This window comes from Poecilia formosa, unplaced genomic scaffold (assembly GCF_000485575.1).
Source record: "Poecilia formosa unplaced genomic scaffold, Poecilia_formosa-5.1.2 Scaffold255, whole genome shotgun sequence".
In the NCBI taxonomy this organism is placed as follows: domain Eukaryota; kingdom Metazoa; phylum Chordata; class Actinopteri; order Cyprinodontiformes; family Poeciliidae; genus Poecilia; species Poecilia formosa.
This window is the reverse complement of record NW_006800194.1, coordinates 37,713-56,328: the sequence shown is the minus strand read 5'-3', so window position 1 is coordinate 56,328 and position 18,616 is coordinate 37,713. Positions and strand designations below refer to the sequence as shown.

General features: G+C 47.1%; 1 protein-coding gene across 1 annotated transcript in view; it reads left to right on the top strand.

The window, feature by feature from the left end:
* skia (v-ski avian sarcoma viral oncogene homolog a) overlaps positions 1 to 18,616 on the top strand; it is a 92,400-nt gene that overhangs the window by 50,970 nt on the left and 22,814 nt on the right. The gene's annotated exons all lie outside the window — the stretch shown is intronic.

The window sequence follows — 18,616 nt, the reverse complement described above, 5'->3', positions numbered from 1 at the left end:
CCATCACAAACCTGGGCTGATTACATCATTTCAGTCATTCATTGGCGTTGGTTGGCTGGTGGTGAGATCAGGGGGTCTATACACAGACTGAGTTTTATCTTCCTTTGATTTCTTGGTGTTTCTGTGTTTCCGGTGCTGTGGCAGTTGGTCAGAGCAGATTCGGGGGTTTGCTCCCTCTTTTTGCACCATTCACACGTGGGACTGCTAGGTTGCAGTATTTGGTAGGATGTAATGTTTCAAGAGCTCGGCTGTTTGGTCAGAAGGATGGACTCTCAATTCTTGAGATGCTGAAGCTAAAGGAGGGAAGTGGGAACATCATGAAGATGGAAAGCAAAGAAGAGAAAAGAGATCAGTGTCACTTCATTAGTCAGCAAAAATATTCCAATTTTACATTTCCCTATATTGTACGGTGGTAATTCTTTTAGGACGACTTTGCAGATTTACATCTGATGCCATCAATCCATTCTACAGGCTCATAGGTTGTGTCTGAGTTCCTTATTTCCTCAGGGCTCTTTTAGCTTGACCCTGAAATTCAAGTTCAGAAAGAAACCAAAGCATAACCACTAATATATTGTGGATATTTTACAAATAATATCAAGATTTCACGGACTGACAAACTGTGACTGAAAGAATCCAGGTTTAAAGCAGGAGAAGCCAGTCCAGATCTAAGTTTGTCCAAGAAATAAACCAAGCCAACTTAAGATGACACAGGCCTCTATCACCCTGCGCAGTTAGAGCCTCATTGTGCTGAGTCATGATCTGTTGAACATACAGGTAAAAACTCAACAACTGACATGTTTTGTACTCAGTTGTTGGAAAGACTGGCTAAAAATCAGGACGTCTGATTCTGGAAAAGTCTGAGTTATGAAAAAAAAAAAGATAAACTCTGACTAGATTACCCTGTTTGCATTGTCATTCTGATTGATCTTTTTCAACCTCAGTAGTTTTTTGTTGCCTTATGAGGTCTGTTGCTGGTTAGTAGGGAGAGAGGACCGGCTGCCACTGCTGTGTCTTTAAAAATCTCTCCAAGCTGCTTTTCAGATTACCAGCACTGCAAACTAGGTAATCTCCCCTCAGCACGTAAAGGCTTATATGCCAACTTTAAAGTCTTCACAATTCATTTCCCAGCGCCACCTAACTCTGCTCACAGCTTTAATCGGCTTCTTGTTTCTGCTGGTTAAGTTCTCAGTGGTGGGAGTGGGGTGTGCTTGTTTACCACCTACTCCTCAAGCCCTCTCAGCTTCTTCCTGGTGGCAAGTGACTGCAGCATGGTGTCACTATGCACACAGAGTAAACCAAACACACTGACATGAGAGTGCTGCACAAGTGTTGGAAAGAAGAGCTCACCTGGAAACTAACTTCAACTGTATCTTTACCTTGAGACAGACACCTGACAGACCTCCATCTGTCTTTTGTTTTGAGCCTTTGGTCTGACCTCTGTTGGTCGTGCTGCAGGCATATTGCAGAACAATGTTAGTTTAAATAATTCCGTCAACATCACTATTGTTTAGTTTTGATACAGAGCCTTTTGCAAATGTATACATTACGTACTATTGTTGTTGCAGTGAGCATGTCATACTGGTAGATGTTCGCTCAGTTTTCACACCATGACAATCAGGAATATTTCTGTGCAGTTTGATGTTGTGGGCTTGGTGTAAGTAGGAGCTGTCTTTCAGCCAGCTGATCAGCAGTGCACATCAACAGGTGGGGAGGGGCAGAGCCGCTACTCTAAACTCCTGCAGTGTGTGTTTCCTCTGGCATCACATGAAGAAGACTTTTAAGTATAGAAACTGTATCATGAAACTCATCAGTGGTTTCCAAACTCTAACTTTGATAAACCTTGACAGCGATAATCAGCACAAGCCTAACTTCTAACCAATCAGCTGCAACCTCTGTAGCCCACCGCCAATGCAGACCACTTCCAGGTGTTTTTCTGTCTTTCCACTGATGGGGGTGTTAGTGGTCAACACCAAACAGAGACGGGTTGTTTTGAGGTGAGGTGCAGCTACGGGGAGATGGTGGCCAGGCAAGACATCATCCTTCTGGTGCCAAGAGGACTGCTTTAACGCTAGAATCTGGGCTGAAGTTTTACATCCAAAGCCAGCTATGAATGTGGCTGCTTTTCTTTGTTTGGAGGAAAACTCGATCCCCAACAGCCACCTACAACAGGATGTACCGCTTGGTATAAGCTTCAGACCTGGCATACCGGAACAGCAGCAGATGTTGTGTTCGTTTAGACAGGCAAAAGAAGGCCTAATTGGTTTAGAGGTAGAGACTCCACTTGAGCCGAAGGAAGAGCTTGTTGTGGGCTTGTTTAAAAATGAGTTGCAGCCTCGCATGGTGACGGGGAAGAGGAATGGAAGAAGTGAGTTTTGGGAGATTTCTGGCACATAGCTTTTGTGTTCTGGGGACAACACCCCCTTCCTCCAATGTTCCTTTCTCAGCTCATATGCTTCCCATCAGGCAGAGCAATCTGGATGACGTCAGTGAGTGTGTGCGTGTGTGTGCGTGTGCATGTGTGTGTGCGTGTGTATGTGCTCTTGAGGACTGGCAGGGAAAACCAGTCCTGCTTTCCAGATGTGAGAGGAAAGGAGTGAGATGAGGAGAACAAGTGAGGGTGAAGCGATGCTCTGTTTCAGCCTCTCTGGTGGCCACCAGTGTTTTTACAGATGGATTGTTCGGATCATGTAATATTGCACCAGAATATAGTTTCTTCCTCTTGCGGATTTAGAACCTCCCTCTCTGGTTGGTAATCCCTAATCCCGCTGCCGTGTGTGGCGGACAGGTGTGAGCAGCTCTTGATGCTGCCCAAACATCCCGCTGAACTATTATTCAACCTGACCCTTGTGTGACCCCTGGCTGGCCTGGGATTTGCGGCCTTTAGAGAAAGGGCTGTGGCTCCATGTCATTAGAGGACATTTGGTGCAATTAAGACTCTTAAGTGTCCCTCCCTTGATCACTTCTCAAGATAGTGTTTGCAGAGTGAGGCTGCATTTCTAAAGGCTAGACGGTCCAAACCCTAGCACCCTCCCTCCCTGCCCTCACCCCAGCCCCCCTTTTGCTGTTTTTACAGTGGGCCAGACCATAAAGTCACACAAGAGGTGGCTTTGGCTGCTTCTTGGAGAGGTCGCAAGGGGTCGTGAACCTTCTCTGACACCTGGAAAAGAATCCTGAGGGACACGTCTGCCGCAGAAACCCCTCTGAATAGTTGATGAAGTTGGAGTTTCTGTCAGAGTGCACTTTTAGAGCTTCAGCTACAACAACAGGACCGACTCAAGCAGATGGAATTCTTTTTTCAGTATTTCTCCTCTGAGTCAGTCTCCTCAGGTGACTGGATCGATGTGACATGGCCAGAGCCTTGTTGTCTTAGATGTCAGGTTTATGTGTCTCCGGGGTCAGTGGTCAGCGTTTTACAGGGGTAGAGGCTAGTTCACAGGCAGCCCAGGCCCCTACGATGCCATCTGGCAGTCGTAAAACCAGTAAGCCGGACTTTTGGACAGTTCATTGGGTCTCTCTGGGGGCAAACTAGAGGGTAGGAGTGATATAGGACTTTGTTTTGCCTTTTGCTCCCTCACCTTTTACCCAAGACTGCACTTTTATTCTCCTCCACAACAGAAGGTCAGAAGTTCAGCACTGAAAGCTACTTGACTTGATTCGACTTTCTTCAGCTGCTGCTAAAAAAAGAGTTTGTGACTTTTTCACCTCAGTTGACTTAAGTCCTAATGTAGTAAGCTGCCAAATGGCAAGTCCTCCTTCATCATTCATTGATTGCCTGCAGCAGAGTGCATGCTGAAGGTTGCACAGAGGATGCTACTGTAATATTCATTGCACATCTAGTTTTCCTTTTATCCTCTGTAAACAAGCCTTGACGACAGTGAAGAGGCGTAAAATGGCTAACATCTGAAGCATGAGCCGTTGGGGGGGGTTGACTGTGTGGATTCTTCCTTCACACCTGCCTGCTGGTTCCAGTTCACCCACTATTCTGGCTGCTGAGAATATGGAGACCCTCACAGCGCCCATCGTCCCAACAGAGAGACACGCAGAGCCTGATCCAACCCGACCGATTCACTTTAATTATAGGTTTGAGTGAGCCTGAAGTAAACCCAACATGTTATCTTGATTAAGATTTTAATGCTTTCGATGTTCGTCCACCATTTAAATAAGCAGTGTAACTTCTCCCATTTTTAGCTTCGGCTTAACGCCTTCCTGCTCCATCTTGTGGCTTGTTGTGACCGCAGGGTAAGTCAGGTGCAAATCATCAGGGTTGTGTGTCTGATATGGTCCTATCTCTGCTGCTGCTGCTAGTTGAGTCGTGTGACACATGGAATGCGCTGCGCTTGTTACAGCCTGATTAACTTCTGCACCCTACTTGCTATCTTTATTTCCTCAACAGGTTCAGATATCTACTCACCTGTTTGCACTATAGTAGGCGGATTAACACAAGTTTACCACAATGTGACATTCATTTTTGCTTGATTTCTCTGTGCTGGATGTACTGCAGGTGCATTAAGCATGCAACAGAAGCCTGAACAATTTTAGGTTGGACTGGGGTCAGGGCGAGCCATAAATTTTAACTCTGATTTAGACTGAATGAACTGGTTTCCCTCAAGGACGCGTCTTCTTCCTCAAACTTTTACAGCAAGTTTTTCATATAATATCGGCAAACCATTCAGATCATATCCTTCTTGTCTTCTGCCCGTTGCCATTTTTTCCCTGTCTCATTCGTCAGCTCTGCACCTGACCTGGCAAACGTCAAAAGATTTCACAAACCTACAATTTAGAGAAATTTTCTATATTCCATTCATAATCAGCTTTAAAGACATGCAATTTCATGACTTGGTCTCTAGTTGTGTTGAGCCCCTCGGAGCTTTAAAGTCAAATCAGTAGGACCTTACAGTCTGCTTTCAGGTTGCATCTTCTGTATAATGGCGGGGAGGAGCATTGTAATTTAGATTTTGAATTGTGATTCCAACTCAGAGACATGAACATGGCTTCCCTGGACATCCAGCCCACCCTGAGTCAGGAGTGCTGCCTGCAGAGGAGCTGACTGTATTTAGCGGCCCTCTACAGAAGGGGCCCAGAGCCAAAGTAGGTTGAGGACAGCGCTTTTGTCCCAATTACCGCTAATCCCTTTAGCGGCAGAGAAAGTGGGAAACCCCGCTGGCTTGCTCTGAATACACAGAAAAAGCTGCAGGGTGAGGGTAGCAAAGCAAATGATGATTGCACTAGGGGAGCGGGGACAAGAGGGGGGCTTCACTATCCTAAAGAGAAGAGAAAGTCAAGACCCATCATCTGCCTTTTGTCTTTGGGTTCCATTTGTCTCTCACATGAAAACTTGCCATTTGCAGCCGGGCCTGAAATATGTTAAGCTCTGAGACATTAGCCAGACCAATCCTGTTATGAGCTTCAGAGCCTGGGGCCCCGGGCGTCCGGGGGGTCTGGGGGCCAGGGGAGAGCCGGGCTGGGTGGCACAATCTTCTTAAGTGATTAATCACCATGTGAAAGTGAAACCCAGTTAGGAGGGATTCTCCTCCTCACAGTCACAACTGCTGTTTGCTTCACCCCCCTCTCCCTCCCAGATAAACGTTTTTCTCTTCACTTAGATGAAAATATGGTTTTAACCAGAATATTTCATTTCAGAATGATCCATTAGAGCGATCAGTTCAGACGAGTTAGTCAGTCAGAACCGTCCCAGACTGGAACTGCAGCAGAAGGCAATCAGCTGGCCAGGTAACACTGTGAAGGCGGCCATGATGCCTCGGCCACAGGCCTGGGGGCCCAGGGGGTTCCTTCTGGACGCCAGGACAGAACGATCAGAGGAGGCGCTGGGGTTCGGGAAGCAACACATTCTGCAGGCCCAGATCTGTCTGTCTCGCTGTCTGCTCATTCATTGCAAATGTGTGTGTATGTGGATGTATGTGTGTTTGGGAGGCTGAAACAAGAAGTGGTGCTTCAGGAGCTCAAACACTTAGATGAGTTCACTTTAACAGCATCAGGAAGCCCAGCTTACACCTTTAACCCCCTACAGGAACACACACTGCTTGACTGAAGATGGATACATAAACTTATTTCTAAACCACAGAAAAGTAATTCTTAGGGATGCACAAATATGAAAACTTGGGGCGATATTGATATCTGACATTAATATTGCTGTTATGGCAGTATTTACAAAATATATTTTTTAATTCTCTTTATTAGATTACTCGATTAATCACCAGAATAACCGATAAATACAACAGCCCTAATCTGAACCAGTTAGGATCTGGGCCAGGAACAGTTCAGAAGACAAACACAGAAATGGCTTGAAAGTCCTTCCTGGTTCTGAACCCACTCAGTGGAAAGATGCCTCCAGGTGTTCCATATAGAGAGGAAGGCGTTGAAGGCAGCAGTTACTCTGCCAAGTTTCTAATGAGGATCGGGAAGCGTTTCTCCAGAGCAGGAGCCGAGCTTTCACTGAGTCACTTTGGAAGAACTTGGTGCTGACAGTTTCCCCTTCTCTCTCTTTCTCTCTCTTCCATGGCTCCATGTCCCCATGGCGTGTCCCTGCTGCTGTTTCATCATCTCTAGGTGAGTGTCACTCTGTGTTCTTCTTCTCCTCTCCCCTTCAGTCTCCATAGCTCCAGTCATAACAGTGTCAGATGGGGTAGGGTTTTGACATGAGATGCGCCCACTGCAGGCCTGCTGCAGGGCCTGTTGCATGGCCACTGTAGGTCTGCTGTGTGGCCTGCAGTGGCCATGCAACAGGCCCTGTATCAGGCCTGCAGCTGCTTGCTGCATCGGGGCCACTGCAGGCTTGCTGCAGGGCCTGTTGCGCGTGGAGCTTGCAGGCTTCCTCGCAGCCTTCTGGCAGCGCCAGACGTTGTAAGCTGAGATTTGTTTGGTCGTTTTGGGAGGAACATGCGCTGCATCAGGGAGGGGAAGGGTGCGGTAGTGAAACCCCAAGCGCAGACCAACATGGGTTTAACCAAAATGGCCGCCCGCCACAGGCCTCTGTGAGATGGAGCTGGGTGTAACCGCATGCCTGCGCTATCTTCTGAACTGCAGCAGTACATGCATCGACTACAAACCGTTCGGAGCGCGCTCAGTGAGGCTTCGCCTGCTCCTGCTCTTTGTCTTACAAGTTTTTTTTTTTCTTCAAACCATCCCCGCCACTGACTTTCAGTTTGCATCACCCTGAGCTCTTCAAAGCCACAGAGCCGTGCAGACAGCCCAGCCTTGCAACAGTCATTGCTAACTGAACGTTGCTGCATGCTCCTCTGATGCCTTCCACTTGACTCATCTGCATTCAGCTGCCACTGACTGTCACTGATGGGGAGAAGGCAATCTGAATTATGGGTGAAAGTTCACAGACCCACAGGGGAAGGATTTTTCATTCTTAATAGTTTGACAATGAAATCTGATCTGTGTCCCATGAATGGGACAGAGTCAGCAGGAAGAGGCTGGTTTATGCAGAGATGAACCCGTCAGGCTCCGTCCATTTCCTCATGGAACTCATGGTAACACACCTGCAGCAGGTAGCAATTTGAAATTCAGTAGAGTTTAGACATCAACATAGTTTTGATAAATTTAATGAACAAAGCAAAAAAAAAAAAAAAAAAAGACTTGAAAGTATTAGCTGAGCCAATGGAGGAGAAAGGACTAGATTCTAGATTCTGACCTAGTTCAAGTCCTCCCGTCTCTTCATTGGAGGGCACAGTGCTTTATGTGTTCCTGCCTGTTTCTTCACACCGAAGAAACTGACAGATGTTCATGAAGTTCATTTCCTCCCCAACATTTCAACTCTCTCCGTCCAAAACATCCTTCATTCTATGGAGGGGAGACGTCCTTCTGTCCACAGAGGGACGTCCTGCCGGACAAAGGCTCTGCTTGTCCAGTTGGGAATTCTGGGAGCTCATCTGTGGATGGGTGGGGTCAGAGTCAGCAGGTCAAGGGTCAGGGGTGGACCGTGTTTGTGGTGTCCCGCTCTGATAGGCAGGTCAGTGCAGTTTGGTCCAGGTCAAAGGTCAGAGGTCATGTCCTTCAGCCCAGCTTGCAGTTGGTTGAGTGCCTGGTGCACAGGGGTTCTGCCGGTCTGAGTACAGGTCCGGTTCTGATGCATGTTGTCAACACAGCCGGCATGGAGGAACTGAGCAGCCGTGGTTTCACTCACATGATTAAAGACGGAGGAAATATTCTGAGACTGTAGTTGGGCTGTCGGACTGATGAGCCCGTCTCTTCTCTAAGAGCAGAAGCAGCTGATCGCTCTTGTGACGCTCATGGGAGATGAATCGGTCCGATGCTCCTAATGTTTCAATGCGTCTTCTGCTTTTCTGTCACATAAACCACAATCAGTTCGCGACAACACGCTCTGGTCATCAGTCAGAGCAGAGAGTGAGTCTGACGGGAGGCTGCATCCAGATCAGAGATGGTCAACCGGAGGCTGCCGGGCTGCATGGACCCCGCCAGCGTGTCAAATATTCACTTCTTAACTCGTTACACACTTGTTCATAATAGATCCGTCCTGTTCCAGTCAGACAGAACAGCGGCTTCAGCTGTTTTAGCTCGGAGTCCCACAACGACCTGTGGAGTCTCCTGTTACCATGGTGATTCCCGCCTTTTCCAGGGTGCAGACAGAATTTAGACTTCGAACAAACACGCTGAGTGAAAGCCACAAGCTGCTGCTGGCACACTTGTGTGCGTGTGTGCAGTGTGACACGTTACACTACATAATGAGTTCTATAGGAACCTGCAGGCATGCTGAGTGTGAGTTAAAAGGCAGTGATGTGTAATTATAGTGTTCCTGAAGGCTGTTATCCCTGCATGTCTGCAACTCACCTCTAACTTCTGCAGCTCCACTGCATGCCTGCTGCAGCTCCCAGCCTGCTGGCCCGACCAGCACAACTCATGCATGTCTTCGGCAGGCGGCGCGCCCTTGCAGGTTTCTCTATCATTCAGCTTCCATTAATTTTTAATTGCTTCCTCCGCCTGGCACACAGTGAGCAGGAAGGAGGAGGAAGGACTTTTCCAACAGAGGAGAGGGGAAGGAGAGACGGAGAAGAGGAGGAGGAGAGATAAGGAGGCAGGAAATTAGAGGAAGAGAGGAAATGGCTCCAGCAGCCAGGTCTGGCTCTGCTCTTTACTATGAAACTGTCCCAGCCTGCCGCTCCTCACCTTCCTGACCTTGCTCACCTTCCTCAGGCTCTTCTTCTCACTCTGTCGCCTCGATCACTGTTGGTGAATGCGTGAAAAAGAACGCTGACGAAAACAGGGTTTTCTGCCCTCCTTCGCTCCTCTAGCTGCTGCAACACCAGTAATGCTGGCTGGCTTCTGTCTTCCACTTTCAGCATTCCCCACCCCCTCTAGTTTCCCCTAGTTTGGCCCTGACCCCAGGCCCTGACCCCACGCCCTAGCCCCTGGCCCCTGGCTCTCTCCTCTCAGTGGGACCTTCCTCCTGAACAGCTGGGACGGTTCCACCTCGTCTCCTGTCTGATGTCTGATGGAGGAAGACAGAAAGTGGAGAATGAAACATGGCCGCCAGCCTGTGTTTTGCTAGCAGAGAGCCAGGTGTAGCAGACGCTCATAAACGTTAGCCCCTGGCAGACTGCTTCCTCACTCCTCCTCTCACTGCTCCCATCTCTGCATTCATACTGGAATGCTTCACCAGGAACCACAAAAAAACAAACAAACAAACAACAACAAAAACAAACAAACAAACAAAAAAGAAATTGGACAGAAAATCTAATTTGTCCCACTGGGGACACAGTGGAAGGCTGTTCCCAACTCCAGTGGAAAGCATGGGACATTTTCTGAGGTCACGAGACGGACGACGTCTTCCAGAGCTTATTTGACTGTTAAATAGAGCAGAGTTGCAATTAACTATTCCTTAAATTGGTTTTCCAAATTGGATTGGCAGAGTGTGACATGATGGAGTCCCAGTGGAGGCAGGGCCTCTCTGAAACGTTGGCTCAGGTTTTCCTGATGCTGCTGTACGCCACAGAAAGGTTCCGTTTTCACCAATCCATCACACAAGTAAAAGACGGCACTAAAAAGCGAGCAGATTATCTTCCTTCCGTCTCTCTGCTGCCTCCTGCGTCACGGCGTCGCGCTCTCTGCCGGCTGAGGCAGATGGCACGTGGATCTTGAAAGGGCACCACTCACCAGTCGTCACCCAACAACCCGGCAGCACCCTCCCCTCAGCCACCTGGTCCTCATGTCTGTTTGACCCTCGTGTGCAGTCACACTCACACTCACAGTCATGTTTTAGTGTTTTGTGGGGACTTTGCATTGACTTCTATTCATTTTTATAGCCTAGCCCTAACCTTAAAACAGCAATTCTCCTCGTGAGGACCAGGATTTATCCCCACAAGAAGCGGTGGTCCCCACAACCCCACAATGTAGACAGACATAGGTCCTCACAAAGATATAAAAACCTGGTTCATACACACGCACATGCACCCATCCTTGTACTTCTATGGAAACTGAGGTCTTTGTACTGACCTCCATTCATTTTATGTCTAACCCAAAAATTTACCATAACCCTAACCATTACTAGTCTATCCCTAACCCTATCCTTAACCAAAACTTCATTCACACTGTACTTCTAAACCTCACTAGTAGAGCGCAGTAGAACTACAAAAAAAAAAAAAAAAAAAAAAGTGAGGACTGGGAAAAGGTCACTTTCCACAAATCACCTCCCTTTGTTGGTAAATATTGTGAAGTCGTCCTCTAAATGCACACATACACAGATCCACACACTGCTAAGTGTGTGAAGTTCACATCATGGAATAAGATAATCAAACCTCTTCTGATGCATTTTTCTTAAGCTCCTCTCATTTAGACTTGTGCAACATGCATTCTTTGATGCGCCAGCATCCGTATCATGATAGCAGACAGTAGAGCCGCTGCTTAACTGACTGAAAACTCAGACATGCCCTCTAATGGAGCCGTTCAGTCTGATAGATAGCTGTGCCTCAGAGGATAATGGGTTTTGCAAACAGTTTTGAACATACAGATAATAAACCTCTGAAACTCTAATAGTAGTGGAAAATCACTGTAATGGTAATAATTTTTGTTTCTGGTGATGGCGACCATGCATTTCACAAGAGATACTCAACTTTAAGATTATGCCCCAGTTTTTCTTTTCCTGAGGCGTGTGGGCTACCTTAGTGTGGAGTTTCAATAAGACTTGCTTGTTCCAAAACAGATGAGGGGTGTTGCGCCGTCCACAGGCAGAGAGAATGAGCTCATTGTTTATAGTTGAACCTGGTGCTAATCTTTTCTGAAACACTAACAGCTGCCTGCCTGCTGCCCTTCCCCTCCTCCCCAAGCCCGCCCACCATCACTGTTTTAGTCTCAACTCTGCTCAGACTCCTAAACACCAACCAGGCGCCTGATGATTGCCAACCTTCCCACTCAGAGAACCATCAGCGCCAACCCAGCGCTCTCCCCAAATCTAATCTACGCAATGAAATCGATCACTGTGGGCTGACTGGCCCGTGTTGGGTTACCTTCCCTAACATCGCCCACCGTTAGGGGGCGTTTCAGACCTTGGGGGCTGGGTCAAACAGTATGTATACATGTAGACTCCTGTTCATTATTTACAACATAGAATTAAAATGTATTTCTATGGAAAAAAAAAACATCTTCCTTTTGTGATGGAGTGATGAGCTGACCGGTCCACCCTGGCATCACTGCCAGGCAGTTCTCTAAAAACACTGGATATATACCTAAATACTAAAAAGCCTAAAGAGACTTTTACTTCATTTCGTTTTCATAAATAATGGTAAATTATTTAACCATTTACCATAAGATAATGTTTCAAATAGGTACAGTGACCCAGAAGGGATGAAGAACAAAATAATAATCTGTTTGCAAAGCTAGAGGTGGCCACCTAGTTTTAAATTTATACAGATGCTAAATTTGATGGTTGTACCGATTTAGAGCTGAATATAGGTTGAACACAGGTAGGAGTATCAGCCAGCCTCCTGCAGGCCAGTCCATTGGACGGAGTGGACCAAAGCTGCAGGTCAGCCAGTTAATTCAAGGTGTTGTCCTCCCTTATTGGCTTAAGATGATGAGTTTTTGGTGTTTTCAGGTGTGCCTGCTCACCGTGCGTTCCTTCTTTGGTCTGTTAACTTCTCTGCAGTTCGGTTCTTTGTTTGTGGTCCTCCTACCTTCTCCTCTGTGGAACTCCAATCACTCTGAGAGGAAGTGATGGAGAAGTAAAAGAAAAGGCAGCTTTCTCTTTTACACTTCATAGACCGCCTTAACTTATCAGCCCACATCTTGTTTTGGAGGATTCAGTTATCAGAGTGAAAAAGAAAGAGGAGTCAGGGGAAAGAGGCACACTGAGGAAAGATTATAGCTGGTGGAAAATGTCCAGACCTGTCAGTTCCAGCTGGAAACAATACTTTGATTCCCCCTAGCCTCTGATAGAAAGACAGATGTTCTCCCACTCAGAGCAGCAGACAGATGTTCAGTCTTCCTGCTCACCAACCAGCCACCCACCCAGCCACCAGCCAGTAATAATTTTATTTTTTTCAGGAAATGACTTTGAACTTTAACTGGCTGAAAGTTTATTAATTCTTCTAAATCTCTTCCTCTACTTGACGGAAAATGAAAATATTAATAAGGAAACAACTGAATTCATATCTGTTCTAAGTTGGCATGGCCAGCTAACATTACGAAAGTTACGCTTCAATAAAATTTATACAACTATTCAAAATAAAAATGCCAAACGTGATTTAATAATTTTAATGTAAAAAAATAAAACAACAACCCTGAAATATCTTTCTGGCATGATAAGGTTAAGTTTGTCTAGTGACCTCTGACCCCCTGACCAACAGGCCACTCACTGACCAGCAGAGCGTCTTCATCTGGAGCTGGTCTGCTGTAGAAACAATCGGCTTCCAGTTTTGGTTTGAGGAAATTATGTTTTCACTTTTACTGTCCGGATGAACAGGGACTGTGACCCACAGCGCTGCAGAAGCCACTGAGACACATCTGTCTGGGAACCTCGGCTCCTCTGCCTCAAACATAGCAGATGAGTGTGATGTGAGGATGAAGGGCGGCGGAAGAGGAGGGTGCTGCATAGTTTGTAAATGCAGTTATGTAACCGAGTCCTGGTTGCAGAGCAGATCAACATGAGAAACACAGAGATGTTTGCGGCAGGGGGAAGGAAGTTATTTTTGCAGAGTGTTTGTCTGTTTTAATGTCACCCTGCAGTCCGGCTGTTAGTTCAGGGTTTCTAGTCAGAGATAGTAACAGTCATAATGGCCAGAGCCAGACAGGACAGCAAGGCCACTCTTCAGCTCAGGGAAAATGTAAAGCTGGGAGTAGGGCAGCTGACAGACAGCTGACTCTGTCCAGAGACGGCTGATAGAACCTCTGTGACGTCTTCTGCCAGTCTGTCTCCCTGACTCTCATCTCCGTGTCACGTAGACTTTTCCCACAGCCTCCATCAGCGCTCCCTTCCTTCCTTTCCCTCTGTCCCAACCCACAGATCCCAGAGGACGTGGGTTGGCCTGGGGCTGGCTGACGGTCTTCAGCAACAGCTGGCGGGCCGATGGGTTGACAGACCGGCAGGCCGGTGGTATGACGGACTGATGGGTTGACAGACCGGCAGGCAGGTGGTATGACGGACTGATGGGTTGACAGACCGGCAGGCCGGTGGTTTGACAGGCCGCTGGTTTGACAGGCTGATGGTTTGATGGATTGGCGGGCCAGCGGGGTGATGGGCTAACAGGGTGACTGGCCTGGCGCTGCTCACCCTCAGTAGACATAAAGGATGTGCTTCTAGTTGAATCTGTGCATCTCTAAGGAAGAACCACTCATTATTGATGAGAGCTCTTTAAGTGTTTGCACTGAGTGAGCTCTTCCTTCAATCAGACCCCAAGCTGGTTAACACCAGCTCCTCCTGTTTAATAGCAAATAATGCATCCTGAAGTCCCTCTACACCAGGATCAGGGTCAGGAGAACACAGGGTTGCCATATTTACGTTTGATCATTGGTTGCAACTGGTCAAAGGTTTTTAGAGCATCGTTGCATTTAAAAGACTTTACTGTTGAACTGGACTGAATTACAATTCAGTGCAGTTCACAAAAATAAAACTATCTCATTCCTTTCCAATTATACAGATATGTGAACTCATAACAGTACTGTCAAACAATGTAGGCAGATGTCATGCACATGCAGTGTAACCTGATCCTAATGATAGAAGATATTCTAGTTCTGATTGTAATGCCAGCAGAACCAGACTAAGTGACTAAGAAAGGAGGAGAGATCACAAGACACATGATCACACAATCAGCCACAGTCCCCCACCGACGAATCTCAAACATCCTGTAATGGAACGAGCAAAGGATAAGCAGCAGAGAGTGGAGAACACAGGTGACGATGGCATCCTGGATGGGTCACCTTTCCTCCCAGTGGGTTGACAGTCTCTGGGATGATGCTTCTGTCCTCACTAATCCTGCTGTTAGCCTGCGGTGTGGAAAGGCCTCCTGATCAGTTCTGTTTTCTGCAAACGCATGTTAGCATGTGCTCTACACTGTCATGCAAGTTTGCATTGGAATCAAGACTTAAAATTTATTAAAGTAAAAAAAGTTTTCATTGGACTGAAAAGGTGTAATGGAAGACTTGGACGTCCTGTCAGAACACCTGAAAAACTGCTGATCAGGACCACAAAGCTTTGCAGGACAGTGTGGCTGCTTGATGAATGACTCAAGACTTCTGCACAGCGCCATGCACCACAGAATGTGAATGCCTGTTTTATCTCTTTTGTTTTCCACGGATTCCAAGGCGCTCTGACATGTGTGGGTTTCATTAAGAGTTTTCATGTTAAGGGAATATCTTGGAGGGAAGTTTTCCTTGTTGCTTCTCTGGCCAGGAAACGTCAAACTCATGAGATTCGTCATTTGTCCCATCTGGCAGCTCCAGTGGAGGGTTTGGACGGGGCTTAGCGCTTACATAACTTAAACAAATATCTGACATTTTAGGGGATTACCTCATAGGAAGGGATGAAAATCTGCTAGGTTCAACTTGTTTTTATGCTGGGTGCAGAGGTGCTAAAAGATTTTGTGTTGCTTGCTTCATGAAAAGCTGGATCCTCATTTTCCATCATAATTAGAGCAGAATAAAAAGTCATCTCACAAAAAGTGGTTTAATCACCACTAAGGACTTCTGCACATTCGGAGGAGAATTTACAGCAGGCTTGGAGAGGTTTTCTCTCAACTCTCCCTGCAGCTTTTAAAAGTCTTGTGGTTGAGCTGGAAGTGCTCTAAAATTGGGCGTGAGTACCTCACGGAGACGGAGGGAACAAGGAAAAAAAAACCTGCTTTCGCACATGCCGAGTAAATGATGGATTTTATTTGGCCTCTGTTTGCAGAGCCCAAGCTCTGCTTTGTTGGACTGTTTTGTCGGTTTCTATGGTGAAAAACACAGGCCATGCCAGACACTGAGTTGTAGAGGGAATAAAAAAAAATGAGAGAGGGAAACATGTGTGGGGCTGGGGTGAGGAGCCGTGGAAATTTGATTCCAAGAATTCAAGAGGGTGTGGAATCACAAGCAGCGCGCCGCGCCGCGCCGCACCGCGCCGCGCCACGCCGCGGCAGACAGAAAGTGTACAGCAGAGCAAAGCGAGCTCAACCCTGAAGCAAAGCAGGTTCAGAACCCTGCATCAGAACGCTGAGACAGCAGCCGGGACGTTTGGATCGCCCGGCGTGTGCGTAACCAGAGCAGTGTGGGAGAATCAGCTGAATTCTATTAGATGGCTTTACGAGCTCGTTATTTGCGCTCATCAGTTGTGCAAATACCAAAATTGCTCGTAAAAACAGAAGAGGCTTTTCCAGTTTTAAACGGGCTGCTTTTTTTAAAGGATTTTTTTAGTTTCTTTTCAAAGATAAAAAGAGCTGTGTTAGAGTCATAAATTCCCCCATCAGCCCAGAGAAACAGAAAGCGAGACATGGTGAGGCCTGGCTGGCTGTGAGCTGAAGTCCAGCCGCCTCGCTGCTGTTAACACTGATCCCACATTTCAACATGAACTCATCCCGTTTCCTCTTCATGAATGAAAGATGAGGTGCATTAACACTCACTGACAAGTGATTGATTGTGTGTGTGTGTGTTTGTGTATGAGGTGAAGAAGAGATGAGGAGTGTTGCTGTGTTAGAGGTAGATTGATGGGCAGCATTTTATTTAACAGATTGAAGTGGGTGAAAGGTCAGTGCTGAGTGCCATGCTTCCATTTTCTTGATTGGTGTGTGTGTGTGTGTTCATGTGTGTGTGAGAAAGCAGATGTTTGGGTTGAATCTTAGTAGGTGTGTTGTATCTGCAGCTGCATCAAACCTTCCTTTTCATGTCGGCGTCGGCAGGCCCGTACCTGCTCACCTGCTATCGCTTCATCTTTCCACAGCTTAGCGAGTGGTATGCAGCTCACCTGCAGAGAAAACACTCCCACACTCTGACTGGGCCAGCACACACACCGTTTGTCCGCATGTGTGTGCGTGTTTCTGTGTGTGTTTTATTAGCACAAGGGAGGGCACAGTTACAGAGTAAAGAGGTAATGCAGTCGGTACATATTGGCACACAGGACTGCACGTTGGTGCAGGCAAACACACAAATATATTTACACTTCTCACAGCAAGTGTTGCCAGTCTGCAAACAGGCGGGTTGACTCACTTGTAGTCTCCCACTCTTTCATGCACACACACACACACACGCACACACACACAATCTGGCCAGATACATGGGCAAACAGTTGTCATGCTGACCAAAAACACAGCAGTGCGGATGTTGTTGGTGGAAGGTTACAGTGACCCCAGCTGCTGTCTGTGCTGCGTGGATCGGTCAGCTCTCTGTGACATAGAGAGCTGACCTGGAGCCGCTCTGCTTCTCCTGCCTCCTCAGTCCGCTGTCCCTGCATCCAAGACTGGCTTTCCGGTGACCCCAGGATGGGAAGAAGAAAAAAGTGATGAGAACTTTTTTGCGCATTGTTAAATATGTTTTTTTTTTTTTTTTGGAGGTATCAAGGTTAATAATGACAAAGTGCTGAATTCATTAAAGTACCTGAGTCTAACTCTGACATATGAACCATTCAGGAATCAACAGACCCTTAAACTCAAGGGATGGACCAGTGCTGCACATGGACTTACTAAAGACGGCAGCATTCCTCTCAGATTCAGCCTTTTTCGTTTAGAGATGCACCGATCACAGGTTTTGGTTTCTTATCTACCTGTGTTTACCTCAGAAGGACAGAAATCCTTTTCTCATCAGCTGAATATTCCTGGTGGGATCAGACAGACTCTGGTCAGCACTGAATGGTCCTGAGTAAGGAGAGTTGATCATTAGATCTGATAGTTTTCATTTATAGTTTCTTGAACAGAAGTTGACTTTTTTGCCCCACATGCATCCTGTCAGGCAGCCAGTCAGACGGAGAGCCGTGCCCTGTTTCTAGACCTGAGCCCATCAGGGCCATTCTGAAGCTAATGGGCTGTGACTCCAGAAATGTGTGCTGGTGGCGAGGGCATGGCCGCCGGCCCGCATGCATCTGTGTGGCCGCCTCGGAGTTAACACATCCACCAAACACTCCCTGATTGATGGGAACAGCAGCGCTCCAGCGTTCCGGCCCCTTCAGACGGAAGCTGGAAGCGGCCCCAGCCCCACATGTGCCTCTGCAAGTACGCGCTAGCTTCTTTGGTTTGCTGTGGCAACAACAACAAGCTGCAAGTCCTTTCAAGGTTTATTAATGTGTTTTGCTCTCAGCCTTCAAACCGGTTCTTTATTAATCTTTTATCACCTGCAAATAAGACTTGGCTGTTGGGTAATTACAGGGTTCCTGAAGGGAGACTCACTGTGAAGATGCAGAATCACACAGAGAGTTGAGGAATGTTTGGATATGTTCTTGGGATTTTTGGGGGGGATTCTACTGTGAGATGGAACAAAACTGTTTCCTTTAAGAAGAAACAAGCCGCCCGCTTCTCCTCTGCTTCCCTCTCAACATGTTTGCAGTGCAGCCGGCTCCCCTCAGGCACACACTTAATGCATAACCAATTATTTTAATTAAGACGGATTCCAGCGAGGAACAAAGTGCTATCCCATCAAGCAACACATACACACACACACACTCTCACAAGCACAGAAATGGCAGCTTGGTATCGTCTGTTTTCTCTTCCTGCTGTATCGCTTTTTCATCCCTTCTCTTTGAGCCGATGTCATCCAGAGCATGTTGCTTGAGTCAGATGCTGAACAGTCGCAGTCGCCGCAGAAAGCATAGCGGCTGCAGGACCGACCCGAAGAGCTTGACCCCACCTGCTCTCTGAATGACCCCAGACTCATTCAGCCCCTTGCGTTTTTTTTTTTTTCCATTAGTTTTTACAACTGCTTGTCTCTGTCGTGTCTCTGCACCTCTTCTCTACACCCCCTAGCCCCCACTCCTAACACCCTCGCCGCAGAATGCAACGGAACAACAAACCCAAATAGTGGCTATAAACTTCAGACTTTTTTATGGCAGGGGTCTGGTTGCTCACCTCTGGGTGAACTCCTCTAACAGACACCTCTGTGCTCTCCTATTGGAGCAGAAAAACAAGCCAACCCCAACTTCACCCTGTCCCTGTCCTCTGGGTGACTGCAGCAGGACAGACGT